Raw genomic sequence first — 18,537 nt, forward strand, 5'->3', positions numbered from 1 at the left:
TTACATCACACATGAAAGAAACCCCAGGACAATATACCTATCAATAAAAATTTTAGGTTGACAAGAAAAACTGAATCATATCTCCCTGTTATTTTCTGTGGTGCTGGAATGCTTATTAATTCTTTTGAGGCAAGGAAGGACAAATACATCTTGGAGAAAAAAAGGTGTCTAATTAGCCATCAAAGTATACTTTGAGCACTATTCTCTGCCATGTCAGAGAAGACACTCCTTTATAATAATTGCTGTAGAAACTGTTTATCAAAGGAATGTTAACTGAGTCGATGACAGATTGTCTCTGGTGCTACAAGGGTAACAAAAATCAAACACATCCTCAATTCTTCACAAGTGCATCACAGAGTTGGGTGTCACCAGACCAGTTGCTTACAACATTTTGGACAAAATCCTGGTTCCAGTGAAGTCACTGGATTTTACCCTGACTTCAGCACAGCCAGGATTTCTGCCTCTGAAGATAATCTATATGCATCTGTCAACCAACTTAAACTAAATATGGTCCATTCACTCCCTAGAATAAATGAGCTTTATATTTTTCAAGGTCAAATTTGTTTAAATTAGTTCAGCTCTGATTACTCTGTCACAGGAAGGAGATGCCACACTTTAGCTAACCATATAGCTATGGTGAGAGACACATGTTCAAGTGGAATGATTTATCATGTTTATACATTGGGTTGATAGTTTATATTCTGTGTCTGTAAAATTTGCAATAAATATGTAGAGTCACCTTTAAAACCAACCAACCATCAGCTGATTCACTTAAATGGTTATGTTTCTCAGGCTTTCATAAATTTTCTTTAAAACTTCCACACAACTTTCTGTATCTATTTGCATTAATATAATATAAATACTTGTCAAAGGGGGAAATATAACAACTCTGAACTCCTTTACAGGAGTCATGGGGTAAGAAAATCATTTTGCAGATTTGCACAGGTAAAGTATAACCCTACAGAGTGCAGTAAAACTTAATGGATAGCAAAAGAATTGCAAACAGACTTCACCAGAGCCTATGGACAGTATTTGAGAAAAGCAATGACAAATGAAGCGTTCAGCATACCCAAGTACTTGCAGATAATTCTTGAATAATAGTTCCTATTGAAATAATACAACTTTTCTCCTCCTTAATGTAGTCCATTAAATTCCTAGAGAACTCTGTGACAGAAGTAGTATCTTCCATTAAAAGCTGGGGCAGACTTAGTTTGCAGACCATCCACACATCTACATATACACTGTAAATGAGTGAGAGATTTGATTCTCTGAATCAGCTCTATGTCCTCATTTTTAAAGAACAAAAGAGTAATAAAATTTCTTTGAAAGAATGTAGTGGCTAATTAATTGGCATTCCTTCCTTCAACTTAAAAAACAACTTATCCAATCAGAGTGTAGCTAGCATACAGAAATGATCAAAAAGCTATCAAATAAAACATTTAGAAAGTGGAAGTATGCAATTAAATAGTTTGTGAAGTTTTGTGGGAAAAAAAAAAAACAAAAAACAAAAACTAAAAACTTATACCAAACATAGAAAGCAAGGTAAACAGATATATAGAATTTTTTTGTTAACAGCTCATCTGACCAGAAAAATTTTACATGTAAATATCTGTATATATTCACATTCTAAATTACATATCAAATATCTGTAGCTATACACATGAAGCCTAGAAGTTTTATGAAATATAATATTAAGATTACCTGCCTCAACTACTTCCTAATTCAAAAGCATATTTCTTAGTGATATGTATCTATTAAAACTTTAACTCTTTCTTCAGTAAGAAATCTGTCCCAAAATGTAAACTTCTTACAACTGCTCTCTTCCCATTATTATATTTAAAATTTAAAACAATATAAAATTTAGTTACAATGCAAGAATTTTAAAACCATCTAATAACATATCTTTATGGAAAAGTGTATGGTATATTTTTTTAATTTTTTAAATTAATCATGGATCATTGTGAAAGGTGTGCTTTTATTTTTGTTGGTTCTTTGTTTTTGATTGGATTTATAGCTTCAGTGGTTTCTGTTAGAGGTCAAAAGTCTTTGTCATTTCTCAGCCAGATGGTACAGTTTTCATGTTCAGTGGGAGGGTCACCTTCCAAAGGCCAGCTGGAGGAAAAAAGTAAATAGTAGGAAACCACATCTTTAATACAAAGCCTTCAGAAATACCAAGGGAACCACAAAACACAGGAGGTGAAGTTGTAGAATAGAAAAGATAGTCAAACGTAATATGAATTCTGATATTTAATGTAATTTTGGTAAGACACAAGATGAGTATGACTCTACCACAGGCATGTGCCATCAACCCTCCTAACAGAATGCAAAGACTATTTCCCCCAGTACTCACTGAAAAATAAAGTAACACAAAGGTTATTTCATAATGCAAAATGGTTCCATTACTTAAGTGACTTTTCATAGTATAAAAATGGATGATGGAAAATTCCTATTAAATTCCTGATTCATTTTACTGCTGTTGAAGAATTGGTTGATAATTTAGATATCCCTATCATGTACACTTGATATGAGTGTGTTCATGAATTATCACTGAGATTGTATTCCTTGGGGAAATAGAGCTCACCCTCAGTTTATTTTACCTGACATTTAGCTTTATCTAATATTTTGAATAATTTGCTTTCACTTTCCTCTACATCCATAATTTAATTTTCTTTTTTTTTTGGTATCAGAAGGCCATTTCCAAGAGAGTTTTGTTTATAAGCTGTGTTTTAGTTATGAAATATTTATCTTCCTTTTTCCACTTCTTGACTTCCACAAAATCCTGATCAAGTCTTAAACTCTTCTGTTCACCCACTAGTGCTGATTTCTACACTGCTCCATGCATAATCATGTATTATTTCAATACTTCAAAATGGCTGTAAAAGACAACAAAATAGAAACAGTGGTTTCATGATACTTTATACAGAACCAGATCACTGTAATCACTAATTTATTTTGGTGTTAAACATGCATATAAGATATTTTACTACTGTTTGTTGGTTTCAAATGTCATATAAAAATATGGGTACAGCATATTCAAAAAGACATTTTAGATTTCCCCACCTCTGGGGAGCAATTTCACTGTACAAGGAAAGACATTTTCAAAATAGGAGCTAGCTCTCACTTCTACTCCTAGAGGACTAGAGATAATGAACTGTAATGTTGTGACATTTTTATGTACTGAAAAAGTGTCTCTAATTTTAACAGGTTTTTATAACTCTCTTTGAGTCCTCTTCCATGAAGCTCAAAACATTGCCACGAAGGTAAAGAATTTAGTATCACATACAAAGGTAAAATAATTCCAAATAAAAGCCCTGGGTAGTCTAAAGTATTAACTTTTACTTTTTCCTAGTCTCCATTTCAGGAGATATTGCACGCTGTCAGAATGCAAGTAGTGTATTTTGTTTTATTTAGCTCTTGTATGGAACTAGGTGCTGACTCTACATTATCAGCTAAAATAAGTTCTTTGAAAAGGGATTTTTCTCCTGCTCTTTCAGAACATCCCCAAAATGGTTTTTCCAGAAAGCATTTCTGAATCCAAGCTAAGCAGGCAAAGGGAAGAGAATGGAGAGCAGTCCTCCAAGCCAAGCCCAGTGAAGCCAAGCATTTTTTGCTGGTGGAGAGAGCAGGTGTGATGGTGAATACTGAGCACAAGCCATGCTCTTGTAATAGGTAGTCTGAGCAAGCCAAACCAAAATGCTTCTAAACTAGCTCTCATAAAGAAAAACCTTATTTTCAGACAGTGTCTCCTGCTGGAGGCTTTGTGTGGCTTCCCCTGATCCTCACTGACAAGCAATTAAATGCAAGCAATCAGTCTCTCAAGAGGTAACCAAACTTTAGGTGCATATTAGATTCTAAAACTAGGCAGTCTTTATCGTGCACTTGTATACCACATCACACTGTCATACTCTACATATAGTAGCAATTTTAGAAAGCAATATGCTTTCTTTCAAAATTAATTTAAATATAAAACAAGTAGAATCACAATAAAATTCCTTGCAAAAACTAGAAAAAGATTTCCAGGTCTAACATACAAACTGTTGCTGCTACTTTTTGCCACTTATAAGCATTTTCCACTGTCTGTCATATTCATAGGGATGTTTTTTCAGGTGTTAATATCTACTGGAGCATGTATTTTTCTCAACAACAAAGATCTTTGTGATGATTTAATTTGCATTGGTAAAAACCTTTTCTGAAAGTGAAATGGCACATATTTCCTTCTCTTTTCTCCTCTTGCTCACATGAGATGTATATAACCTTGGCTTTGTCTGAGCAACAATTCTGAGCTAAACATCTAATGGAGAGGCAGCAAGTTAATGTAAGTAATGCCTGATATTGACACATGTGAACAATGGAGCAGTTCAAAAGCCTGTTGACAACTCATGGTGAGTTCATTACCCAGCACAAAATAGGCAGGCAAATAGAGAGGACTGTGGTTTGCAGAGAGAGGGAAAGTGGGAAGATTTATTTATTTTTGAGAGAGCAAGTAGAGCAGTCTGAGCAGATAAGTCAATTAGCTACAGAGATTAAAACGTTCTTGCAATTAAATTTTAGGGGAATGAGAATTCTTGTCTCAAACACAGAAACCATTCTATAGCTGCATAGTAGTCTTTACATTTCAATTTTACATATTGAATAAATCCTGCTTATTTTAAATGGAATTAAATTTTTTAAAAATACTAATCTGTAAGAATATTGACTACGTATTAGAAATATTAAATAATACTGTATTTCTATGATTAGAAGTAATAGCTACTGAGGATTTCTTGACTAGAAAACTGAAATTTGTGCCCTGAAACTTAAAATGTCTTTTTTTTTTTTTCAGACACAGTGAATAAAGAGTTGCAGTGCAGCTCCTTAGAGCCTGTGAGCAAGAAGAGACAGAAAAATGTGCAAGAAGCAGAGATAGAGGTGTTCCAGTAGCCAAAATGGAGAACATCACCCTAATCCTTCTTGAGGTTGGATCAACCATGTATTATGAACATGAAAATTTCTTTGCACTCTCAGTATAAAGGGCTTACCTAGTTGCATTCTGCTTATTATTATAACTTTTTTCTAAAAGTTATGAAGCTCAGGCATCAAATGTAGAAAACAAACAAACAAACAAAACAAAACAAAACAAAAAACACCACACACACCCCTCCCAAAAAAAGCCAAAACAAAAACAACCAAAAAACCCCCCAACAATATGTAAATTTGAATTTTTTGTATTATTTCATAATATTTAAATCAAATTAGAGGACACTTCTAGTTAGGGTCACACACTTTGTAAAGACTTGGCTATAACCTTAAATGTACTTTCTTATTTCTACTTATATACTCTTCCTTCTCGGTCTTCCTCCCTTCTTCCAGGAGAAATTACCAAGTGAAATATAAAGTGAGTCACACTTTTTCCTGATTTAACATTAACAATTAAAGTAATTGCTCTCTAAGTAAATGTTGAAATTATGTGAAAAATAAAATGCAATGGAAATAAACTTTAGGTGCCTGTGACTTTTTACAGAATTCTCATGTGGAACATATTTTCTGCAAGAAAACAACAATTAATTTGTAATACAAGCAGCTAACATACAATAGCTATAATTACATAACAAAGTCTACAGCATCATCACTTCTAAGAGAAGTAGTATTACAATGCCAGGTATCAACAAAATGTCCAAGAAGGCAGGTGTGAATCCTGAACCTTTCAAACTCAGCATCAAAACCACTTGGTTTGCAAATGTACAATTCAGCAGGCATTGGAATGTGACTTCAATCCACTTTTTCTGATAAATGAAAATCTTGCATTAAAACTTTGTTTAGGAAGAACTGGACAGCATTTTAACATTCTTAAAGTTTCTCCACAAGTCCCAGTCTAGAAATATTGTGTTCTGTGTAAGAACCCTAAGAAGGAAAGAAGGGGGAAGGGAGGAGGAACAACAGGGGCAAAGAAAGGATGAAAGATAGGAAGGCAATTCAGGCATAAAAATTTATTTCTGCAATCAACACTTCAAGTATGGAATGAGATTTCTGGTTATAGACTCATTTCATCCAGATGAAAGACAGAAATACTTCATCGTTTCATGCCATGGCAAAATGGGGTGTTGTCTAACTTTGAAAATCTCCCAATTTAATTGCTTGTATTTATAATAATGATTAATAATCTCTCCAAATCCCATTTTAGTCCTAAAAATAGGCAGCTAGATAGATGACTGTTCATTCCCACAATAATACTTAGACTGTTTAGACTGGAACACAGTTTAAAATAGATGCCACGAAAAGAAAAGAAAAGAAAAAAAGAAAGAAAAGGTTAAATCTGTTCTAATTTGAAATGAGTTCTTGCATGAAGACTTTTATGATGCAAAGCTTTCTTACATCTTTCCAAGATGCAATTATCTGCTAACATTCACATTTTTAGCCTAAAGAAAATAAAAATACTGTAGGACTTTTAAAAAGACTGTAGGACCTTTCTCTCCAGAAAAACTGGGAGTCAGAAAACAAATCACATACTCCAAGCAAGATTTCAAAGAAGGTGGAATGTCAAAAAAAACATAAAATATTGAATGAGTGGTATGAACGACTAGGAGATCCTCATCTCAAATATGGTGTTAATATGGAAAGTAACAAGACATCTATTCAATATGTGTGTACCTTTCACATGTAAAAACATTGACAGCAGAAAAATATAATTGTAACATCTTTCCAATATGTAAAAATGCAAAGTGTCTAACAAATGGGCCAAACAAAACCTGCAGTCAATTTTTCTCTTTAAGGGAAAATCTGGGCTATGGATGTTGTAGGAATATCACATAAATATTTCTAAATGCTATACATCATTAAGGTCTGCTGGTTCCCAGTGTCCATGGACATGTAACACACTAAGAAGTAATCATTTTCCTAGTACAAGAATCAAATTATGTCGAAGTATAGTTTAAACAAACAAATAATCCCAAAAACCACAAATAAAATAGTTCTGTTGTCCAGAAATAGTGAAATAAATAGTGAAATAAAATAGTTCTGTTGTCCACATCTCCCTCATGGTTTCTTTGCCTCTATCTTTCATTCTCTCTTCTGGGACTTGATGTAGGATTTCAAGAGGGGCTTTAAGATTAAATTTCTTTCTGTGTTAATCCTCTAAGCTTTTCTCTTTGGAATCCCAGCTTCAATGACAGACTGTTCAGTGTCCAAACTCTTGATTTTTTTAGTAATAAGGCATTAATGTGGTGTTGCTCAATTCTCACTTAGCTGTCTAGAGACTGGGTTTAATTTCAAAGGGGCAGATCCATACCTGAGAGAAGCATCAAAGTACTATTTAGGTAAGAGAGACAGAGAGAGTGAGAGAAAGAAAGAGAGAGAGAGTTGACCCTTCCCTGCTACACGACTGTGAACAAGCTATGCAGAACATTTTCACTTGGCTTAACAGTCAACAGTAGACCACAGAGAAAAACAGTAAATAATGATTTTCAGGACTTCCTACCATCTTATGAAATATTTCAAAGCCAACATAGTTTTACCTGGCCTGTTGCTGTCCATATATTTTATAGGAAGAAGGATTTTGTTTCCAGATGACACGGAATCCAAAATATTTGGAGAACTAATCTGAAATAAAATATTTTATTAGGTTTCACATAGTAACAGTGAATTTACTATAATTATTTCTTTTTTTATTTGTTGTCGTTTCACCCCAGTCAGCAACCAAGCTCCATTTAGCCGCTCACTCCTCCCCCACCAGCAGGACTGGGGAGAGAATTGGAAGGGTAAAAGCTGGAAAACTCAAGGGTTGAGATAAAGACTGTTTAATAGGGACAGCAAAAGCCTCACACAATCAAAGAAAAACAAGGAATTAATTCACTGCTTCCCAAAGGTAGGCAGGTGTTCAGCCACCTCCAGGAGGGCAGGGCACCATCACACATAACAATGACTTAGAAAGCCAAATGTTACCACTCCAAATATCCCTCACTTGCCCCTTCTCCCCTCCCCCCCCCCCCCACCCCTTTTATATGCTGACAGGCTGTCATATGATTTGGAATATCCCTCTGGTCAGTTTGGGTCACCTGTCCTGGCTGTGACTCCTCCCACCCTCCCATGAACACCCAACTTCCCTGCAAGCATGGCAGTAGGAAAAGCAGAAAAGCCTTGGCTCTGTGTAAGCTCTGCCCAGCAATGAGAAAAACATCTCCTTATTATCAACCCAGTGTTCAGCACAAATCCAAAACACAGCTCCACACCAATCACTGCAAAGAATATTAGCTCTACCCCAGACATAATGACCCATAAAAAAAATTCCTTCCCTCTCTTCCCATTGCCTTCTCCCCTCCCTTTCCTGAAGGACAGAAAAAATGTCTGCTTTCTATTTTTGCAAGGTATTATCACAAAGTTTTGACTTTCAAAACTCTATTTTCTGGGGGTAATTTTCTTTGATTCTTAAATATTTTCTATTCTGTTTCCCTGTCTTTGTACAAGATTTTAAAAAGTCATCCAAGTTCCATATGCTAAAGGTGATACACAATAAAGCAATGAATAAGTTTATATTTACAACTACACATGCTAATTCTAGACTGTGGTACCTATTTTTCAGGGCATCAGACTCTTCACGTCTTAGAAAGTTTTCCATTTCTTGTCTTCACCTCTTTATCAAGGCAAAAAAAGAGATCAAAGACAACATATCCAGTTTTTATGGCATGACTTTTAAAATTTAATTCCTATTAAAAATATAATGCTGTTTCTCTAATCTGTTAATACTGTGTGTGCAAATTGGAAGATATCATCTTTGAGAAAAAAAAAAAGAAAATCGTATTTTTTCTTCTTTACCATCTGAGATTAATTCCACTGAACTAATGAGACTTTCAGAATGATCCCTATTAAGTAAAGCTGATTTTGGGAGCACTGTTTATGAATATTTAGGAACCAAAACCATCACATTAAACCTTGGAAAGTGACTCTACACAAATATTGTCTGACAGTGACCTAATTAGAGTCATTTGCATACTAATGAGACTTTGAAAGAGATAAGCAATAGCATGCTTGTAATAGATAATTAATTTGTGTTTCAAAATAAGCTATGGTTATTTAACCACAATTCATATGACACATTGAATTAGAGGAGTTGAGCAAGTTATTTTATAACAATAAACAACAGTTACAGCTTTTCAGTTTGACTTAAACTCCCATTCAAGAAATTTTCTTTATGGCAAAAAGGTAAGGCTGTTCATTAGGCTTTGGATTCTGAAGTCAGTTTTGGAAAAAAAAAATGGGGCTAGGGAATAAAGTACTTCTGCACATCATAAAAGCAGCACAACCTGTGCCATATGTTGCCCCTCATTTAGGATGTATATCAACACATCAGCCACTGCAGCTGGCGTATGGCTTCTTTTTCCTCCTAATCATTTTCCTTTAGTCTCATATTGTTTTATTTGTGCAAGACATGACCATACTTCATAACATGCCTTCCAATTCCAAAGTTTCATTGTAAGAAAAGAGGAAATGAAGGGTTTAAGGTTGTATTATAAGCTTAGAAAAGACATCAAGTTGTGGCTCTTGACATGTATTTACCAATGTGCTACCATTTTCAAAACACTGAATTTCACGTCTTTTCCTGTAAAAAAGCATGGTGAAGCCATAAGCCTCAGTTTTATCTTGCCTAAACTATATATAGATGAAAATTAAAGTGGGCAACTGCTGTTTCAGGTTAGAAAATGACATTTCTCAGAGGTCTGAGGGATAATAAAGAACATAGACTTTTGAAAAAGCTCTTAATATCTAATCAGTATATGTCTCAAAATGTTTTTTACTGATATGTAAACCACACATTTAAGTTTTAGGTTAGTCTTACTTCTGCCTTCCCCTTCCACAGTAAGATGACTGTATTTTTACAGCTTCTCTTAAAAGTCACTTTTCATATTGGGATAGAATAGGACTAAGTGACTAATGATTAGCATATTTCTAAAAATTACTGATTGGCTACATGAAAATGTAAAAGCAAAGGATAAAAACGTAAAAATAATTCAGACAGTTATTCCATTCATAAAATTACAATTGCAAGCACATCCTTTTTGATTTGCCTCAATCCCCATGGACATTATTGATAACTTGAGTCTCTTGGGGTTCTGTATTGAGACCAGTGCAATTTAATATCTTCTTAGTTATACTGATGAAGGGATCAGGTGTACCCTCAACAAATTGGCAAATGACACCAACCTGAGTGGTGCTGTTGACACACCTGAAGGAGGGGATGCCATCCAGAGGGACCTGGACAAGCTCAAGAAGTGTACCCATGGGAATATTATGAGGTTTAACAAGACCAAGTGCAAGATGCTGCCCCTCTGTCAGGGCAACCCCTGATACCAACACAGGCTGGGGGTATTGAAAGCAGCCATACCCAGAATGACTTGGGGGTGCTGGTGGGTGAGAGGCTGAACATGAGCCAGCATTGTGAGTTTGTAACCCAGAAAGCAAATTGTATCCTGGTCTGAAGCAAAAGAAGCATGGCCAGCAGGGCAAGGGAGATGATACCCCCCTCCACTGTTATATGGAACCCTACCTGGAGTCCTGCATCCAGCTCTGAGGACCTCTCTTTCATCTTAAAAGATGTTTTGCCTTCTCCACGTGAACACTCAGTTTCCAGCTTTGTACAGCCCTCCCAAAATTCAGGCTGAAATTGTGGGCAGAGTGTTTCTACTTCTGTTTCAGCTGCAGCATATGTCATTTTCACAAGCAGTGCTTTTTGTTTGAACTTTTATGACAGAGAAGTCACTAAGAAATGTTGGTATTGCAAATGTTTGAAGTTGTGTGGTCACAGAGAAACATTATGAAGTTTCTTTTCTTTCTTTGTTGTGTGATTGACTATGTTCAACAGTGTTGTCATGAGATAAGGAGATGACAGGGATCATTCGACCTGAGCATTTAGAGAGACAGGCTACAAAGACACAGCCAAAGAGAAACAGATGAAAGAAAATATGAAATCCATATGTTTTAAAACATACTTATGTGAATCTAAGAACATAAAGTTGCACACGAGGAGATCAACAACTAATATCGGACTTTGTATTTCCTTTCTTTTCATTGCTGTTAGAGCAACTCACAAGAGGTAAATTAAATTGCTGATGCTGACTCTAGAATAAAACATCAGAAAGAAAGAAAAATATCATCTAAAATATTAGCCTTCACCATACATCCACATTCTCTTATTCTGAGAGTAATATATTGCCTTGGTTTTGGTGGCAAAGCCAGTTTAACACACTCCCATTCCACACTCCCCAGCCATTTGTTCATGGCTCTGCAATATAAATGAAATGCCCTTGACTTTACCACTTGTGGTGAAAAAGCTCTTTGAGGGCCTACACTGTAAAGGTTTCATTAATATGGTGCAAGTTTGAAATAATTCTATCATTTAAATAGTCTGTTTTTTTAAGTACAAAAAAGTCAGCTTTACACCCAAAGATAATGTATAGGGTTAACTGTGCCTACATTTCCTCTTTTACACTTAAAAACTGCATAGCATTTTTCTTCATTTTTACCAAAGTATGCCAATATTCCCATTACCTTTAGGGAAATTAACCTAACACTTAGCTTTATGTTTGTAGACTGTTTGGGCCTAGTCTTTTTGTGAAGAGAACATCTCTGATAAAATCTGGAAACTGATAAGAGTAAAATTTAGCTTTAACCTTTACCCTTTTAAATGTTTAGTTTACCAAAAAAAAAAACAAAATACCAGCAGTGAGACATATTAAAAAAACCTCAAACAAAAGCATGGGATACAGGACAAGCTTTTTCTGAAAATATTCTAATAAAAGCATGAGACCTTGGTGTGGTACACCAAGGACCTAGTGTTTGAAGGAACTTCCCAAATGGATGAGTATTTATTTCTGTGCATATAAACTTCCCTGTAAAAAAAAGGTAAGTAAAACTTATTATGAAGTTGTACTATTTTCAAGGAACATGGGGGAATATACTTGCCTTATATATGCCCAGAACTATGAATAAGTTGGAAGAAAACTGCCTCAGGCAAAGATGGAGTGTGTCAATGTCTCTCACATTTTCATCTTTCATGATGCAAATCACAAAGCATAGAGTTCCAGTTAATTCACTGCAACTTAGTACAGAACTACAAAAGCTTTACAATGTCTTCCTCTTCAAAACCATCAATCTCCATTTCATGTAAAACTGAGATTTGCCTTTGGTTTATTTTCATAAAGTCAAGTCACTCTGCAGTAAAACATTACTGCTAACTATTACTATGCATTTAGTAATGCTAAAAATATGCACTAAAGATATAATTGTGGGTGTGCAGATCATATAATAAAAGGACTCTACCGAAAGATTTTCAGACATTTTATTTATCTTCATGGTAACTGAAAGGTCACCAACCAAGAATGACATTAACATGTATTTACAGCAATGAACTGTCTACCTTTGTAGACACAAAGGTACCTAGATGATTAATATCACATTTGAACGGGTCCATAGAAAAAACAGAAGAGAGGCTGGATAAAGAGCATGAGTATCTAATAACAGACTTTTTTTCATAGATTTTCTGTATGTAGACCTCAATTCGGACACTAATTTTGAAAAGAATAGCCAGGAGTTCTTATAGGAACTTGTAGGAAAGATCATTCAGTTGAATAGATATCTAAAGGTAGAGACAAAAACTTCACATAGAAAATTTAGGATCCTTGTGGGATTTAGGTATTTCTGGGCTTTTATCAGACACAGAAACCATACTTTTTGAAAATATGGTATTGTCATGGGAGGTAATTTAATCATTCAAAAATTCAATCGGAAAAATGAAGGGTGGAGAAATTAAACTCACCATATGTTGATATATTGATAACCTTCAAAAAATTAGAAGGAACTTATTTATTAAAGTGGAATAAAATGAAAGCATTTTATTTTAAATTATAATGTTTTCAGTTTTTTCAGTGTTTGTTACAATTGTTTTGCTTGATAATGGAGAATTATATAAGTAAAATATGGTGATGGTTTTTATGCAAGCTTCATACAACACTAAATTCTGGCATCAGTTTAAGAAATTTTCTTGCTGCAAGCTACAGAAATTAGCTTTCATACATAAAGCTGGGGAAAACTTAGAAAATAAACTTAAAAAAAACAGATTCAAGAGGTATAAGAAACATTGTAAGGTATAAGAAACATCCTTCTCTAATAACTCTCCTGAGAACTCCTGCTAATACATATTGTGGTGCACTTTCTGTCAAGCAGTGCTAGAGGTAAACATTGTTTTGCAATGAAGATCATTAACTTATTGGTATTGCATTTAAAAAAATACATTGTATGAAGCAGCAATTTTAATATGACATCATGTAACTCGACAAGGTAAAAAGTAGTAATTGGATGCTGTTTAATCTAATCTGATCTGACTGAACAAACCTATTGTGGATCAGAATGATATCTAGAGGTAAGTCTTGTAGAAAGCTATGCCCTGAAGCTTCTCTACAGCTAAAATCCCTGCATATCCTGGAGAGGTTGTACATTGAATTCTGCGTTTGGTTTTGGACCCCTCACTAAGAGAGACATTGAGCTGCTGAAGCAAGTCCAGAGGAGGACAATGGAGCCGGGGAAGGGTCTGGAGCACAAGTCCTACGAGCAGCAGCTGAGGGAGCTGGGGTTGTTTAGCTTGGAGAAAAAGAGGCTCAGAGGAACCTTTATCACTCTCAACAACAAGTGGGGGAGGGAGGACGCAGTCTCTTCTCCCAGGTAACAAGCAACAGGATGAGAGGAAATATTCAAAGTTGAACCAGGGGAGTTTTAGATTCGATATTAGGAAAACCTTTTACACCAAAACAGTCATTGGACACTGGAACAGATTGTCCAGGGAAGTGATTGAGTCACATACCTGGAAATGTCCATACCACCTGTGGATGTGACATTTGGAGATATGGTTTAGTGGCAAATGGGGTGGTGCAGGATTAGCAGTTGAACTTGATGACCTTAGAGGTCTTTTCCAACCTTATAAACTCTATGATTCTATTGCTGTAAGTAAATATGATATTAATTCTTGGTGAATCATAAGGTGACCAGCATACTATTACATCCTGAAATCCTCAGTATTGTTTTGATGTTTGATAGAGATTGTAGGGCCATTGGAGGAGGTAGAACAATCACATGTATGCCACAGATCACTTTATTGACTCACATTAAACATTTTTTTTTAAGCAGGAACATGTTTCAAACTAAAACTTTGCTCTCATTATCCTATAATGCATGTTCTTGCAGATGGAAATATATATTAATTTGGTAAAATGCAGAGATTAAGATTTGGGATTGAATTTAAGAGATATATGAGTATCTGACTTCAGCCTTAGTTTACTGTGTAGAAAAAAAACAAGCCAAAATACAAAGAAAAAGCAGACTAGATAGGGGAAAACAAGTGTTTGGTTCCTTTGGCTGCAAGATCTATGAGGTGAGTTAGACCTGGTAACATGGTTTGGATAGAAAGAGCAGACAAGAATTCTGAAAATATTGAGCAATATTTTTTGGCAAAACAAACCATCTACCTAATTGCAGGGCTAGTTGAGTCCTAATTGAGGACTAACGTCCACCTCTTCTGTAATATCAATACACTTGAGGCTGATAATGTTACCCTCACATTACTCCAGTGAAGTAAAGAACAGGGAAGATTTGCTCAACAAACTAAAATATTTACAGTGATTTGAGAAAGACTTCATCAGTTAAGAACAACTTTATAGAGCTAGTTTCATGCCTATTCTATGAGGCATGTAGACACCATTCCCCTACTAATATAAGAGTTAACTAATTGTGAATAGTATTTTCCCAGACTCTGTCAGAGTCTTTAATAACTTGCTCAAGTCTATCAGTAGTTAGTTAGCAGAAGACACTAGTATATAATGTCTCCATGCCAGTAAATCTGTTTTTCATAATATCTGAAAGCAATTTTTTGGTTTTATTTTTATTGCTATTGCATTATCAAAAAAAAACCTCCCACCGTAACAACTATGAGTCCTTTTTCCTTAAACTCCTGGCTTGTGACTCACCTTTCATTATACATGTTCAAAATGTAGAAGGTTTGTTTAGATGTACAAGCTAAAAGGTTTTTTTCTGTTCTTATTAGGCTATGTGTTGCAGGTAAATTTTCAGAATGAGTACTGAAAGTTGTAAAAGCTTTCAGTTAAACTGAAAACAAAAGCTAACGCAGTAAATTCTCAATTTACTTTAGAAAGATTCTAAGAAGCATTGGGAGAACAACAATTATTTACAAAGTCCCTATATTGAGCTGATCTAAGAAACTCTAGTGCAGTTTCTTCAACCTGTTCTTTGTCACACTCCAGACATTTAGGCTGATTGCTGAAAAAGCAATAAGTAGTTTTGCACATTTAATAGACTCCTAGCAGTCTATCTTTAGAGAGAAGACAGAGACACTGCCAATTTTCCTATTACATTTCTTTTCTTTACTATCCACAGACACCTGGTTGATCAGTCAGGTCTGATATGACAGCAGGCACAGTAGGAAATTATTGAAAAAGCAGATGCCTAAAGACACCAAGACAACAATGATCCTTTTACTCCCCACCTTCCCAGCCTTATATCAGATGTGTGCAAAGTTCTGTACCATCAAAGAAGAGACTTTGGATTATTGATATTTTTGGAGGCATGCTAACATACAGCAGTTTCTCTGTGTCCACAGTCCAACAGAAGTCAAAATAATCATTTTCCCAGGTCACTTTCTCTCCAGCACTCACTCTCTCATTTTTCAACTTTCTGGCAGCAAAATTAAACCTTGTTTGTATTCTTACAAGTTCTGACCTAACGGCACCAACTACGTTCAGTGTTCGCAGAGTAAATACAACAGATAGTAATAGCTTTGGGATTTCTTATTTGCACTCTCTTAACACCAATCCTCAGCCAAACTTCTGTTCTGTGCAAACACAAAAGCCTTAAATGGTTCCTTGTCCCAGGATCCTGTATTTTACAGGGTTAGCAAGAAGCAAAGAACATTAGCTTGAAAGGAGCTTTTTGCTTTCATGGCTAATTTGCTACACATAGGCAAGCCACCTAGTTTACTGTTAGTTGGGGTAATTAATCTAAGATAGATTCCTTTTTTCATAGTCCTTTTTCCACTAAGTTAAGCTATATCTTAAAGCAGAGACAATAAGAATTTATATGGCATCAATTACTATTCCAAAACTAAAGAAAACTATTGTTTCAAAATATTTTTCAGTTTTAAATATCTTTTTAGCATATGTGAAAGACTTGGGGTTTGTATTTTTTTTCTTTCAATTATTATTATTTTATTTTATTTTATTTTATTTTATTATTTTGTTTTGTTTTATTTTTTTATGCAGGATGGCAGTTATCAAATGTATACACTGGGAAACCTTGGTTGGCAGCAGACAAAAATCCACTCGAAGAAAATGAAAGAAAGTCTGAGTACTATCACCTGTTATTCTGAAGAGATACATAATAGCCTCAGAATAATTAATATAAAATTTAGGTTATTTCACAGAGGAAAACCAAAACTGTTTGTATCTTGCCCAGAAGAAAAAGATACCAAGTGCTAACCAAGTAATCTATTAGAGAAAGGATTGTGTAATCCTTGATTTTTCACATTCCATTGGTTTTTATTGTGCTAATGAGGAAAACCTTTTAACAGTAACTTTTCAGGCTTTTGACAGCATCATGACTAGTAGCTTTTTATGGTTAACAACACAGATACAGTGTCTTTATGACAGGTTTCAGCTTTATATACCACCAACCTGACACTTTTTTGTTAATTGGGAGTGGTTCTTCTTTCCTAATTCAGGAGACAAGTTACATTACTTGGAGAACCTTTCAATGCTACCATAGTTTTAAGGGGATCTGTTTGTCTTTGGTTTCTTTGTGATGAATTGAATGTTGTTAGTCTCACTGTATCTTGCTGTCCAGTGAAGTCAAAAGGGACTCCTAAGCAGTCAGTTCCTCCTTTCCAGTCAGCTGGTCTGGAAGGCACCAACTGTTCCCAGGATTCAAAGCATATAAAAACACCGTGTTTATGATTTTTAGGAAATTGGCATGTTTAGCTATTAACAAAGTTTCCCTTCTACTCAAACTCTTCCTTGCCTGCTAATGACAAAACCTACAAGTAATGAGACAAGTAAAGATAGAACCAAAATAAAAATCCCTTCTAAATCTGATTAAAAAGATAATTAAATTTGTCATTTTCGGGAAAGAAATGAGGACAAATTGAATAAACTTTTTGTCTCTTTTATGGTAAACTTTGATGTTATTTTCATTTCAGACTGCTTTTCCTTATTTTTCTTCCCTAAGATTCCACTAGTTCCTTGGTCATGACAAATACACTTTTACTTTTTTTCCATGTTATGGAAATTTTTATTTCCCACTTACTTTCCTGCTTCTTCTGCATGGTTAAGAACAGTTGCACTGGCCTAAGTGATTGCTACACAGTTTATAGGAGTTCACTGTAAACATCTGGAGTCACAGTTTTCCCTCTGGGATCTCCTTTTCTCTTTCATTCTTCAGGTGTTTGTCTAGGTTTTCAATTCTGGTTTTCCTTCATTTTCTACTCCTGATGAAGTACTTGTGAACTACGAAAGGGAGCAACAGACCAAAGTACAGAAAAAGTGGTTGGCAGTAGTTGTTGCTCTTCATCAGTTTCCCCATATGTCTCCTTGTAAATTATTTTGGAATATACTGATGGAAAGAATTATATCTATATTCTAGGCTTTTGTTGTTTATTTTTCTCCTCCCCCACCACCATTTCATAATGACTCAATAAGCTGTTTCCTACTAGCGTGTCCACAGTCTGTCTCTGGAGATACCTATGTATTGTCTCCTGATAAATCCAAAAGGGAGTGTCTGGTATTGGGGTGGAGGATTAGAGGGGATCAGTAGAGAAAAATGGTTGGGAATTCCAGTAAAATGAGAAGCTTCTTTAGTTGAGGTCACTAAATCTACACTTCTTATCTACTTGCTCCACCAAAACATAATTTTCTTAATAACATTCCTCACCACATCTGGAATGTAGCTTATAATGGTATACCACTGTGAAAATGCTTCACAATATGACAACATAAGTATAAAACCCTAATGCTCTAGAACTAGAAGAAAAGATGAATAAAAATTGTAAGAGAGCCAACCCATACAGCATGATATTATTTTATTACTTTTTCTTTTGGTAGTATGTCCAAGTGAAATGCATCCACTTTAGGTGGATGAATAGAACTTTTATTTCTAAAGTTCTATACACAACCATAAGAGTAGACAAATAACAAAAAAAACCCCAAAAAACAAATAAATCCATTACTAAGTTTCTTCATCTATTATACATTTACCAAAGCAGCACATAAACTTGGCTAAATCTGTATCTGAATCAAAACTTCAGACTCTGCTGAACTTCAAACTCTCAGGTGATGAATCCTGATTCCTGACCTAAATCAGCCCTCAGAATTTCCAGCTGAGCTACCACTAGGTTTTATTAGCTCACATTTCACTTTTCATCCTGAGTGCAAAAATAAGAGAGAAAAGTGATTCTGCTAACCAGATTCACACATACCATGAGTTCTGCTATAGAAGATTCCTCATTTTATGACT

At 35.1% G+C, this 18,537-nt stretch overlaps 1 long non-coding RNA gene across 1 annotated transcript in view; it reads right to left on the reverse strand.

The window, feature by feature from the left end:
• Window positions 1-1,779: 1,779 nt before the first annotated feature.
• The window catches only part of LOC146444534 (uncharacterized), a 63,409-nt gene continuing 46,651 nt past the window's right edge, over window positions 1,780-18,537 (reverse strand). Inside the window, exons 2-3 of the long non-coding RNA XR_014849770.1 lie at window positions 7,491-7,575; window positions 1,780-2,112 (exon numbers count right to left, since the gene is read on the reverse strand). This is a non-coding gene — a long non-coding RNA (uncharacterized LOC146444534). The remainder of the gene's footprint in view (window positions 2,113-7,490; window positions 7,576-18,537) is intronic.

The sequence above is a fragment of the Lichenostomus cassidix genome, chromosome 1 (genome assembly GCF_008360975.1).
Source record: "Lichenostomus cassidix isolate B80296 chromosome 1, HeHo_3.0, whole genome shotgun sequence".
Taxonomy (NCBI): domain Eukaryota; kingdom Metazoa; phylum Chordata; class Aves; order Passeriformes; family Meliphagidae; genus Lichenostomus; species Lichenostomus cassidix.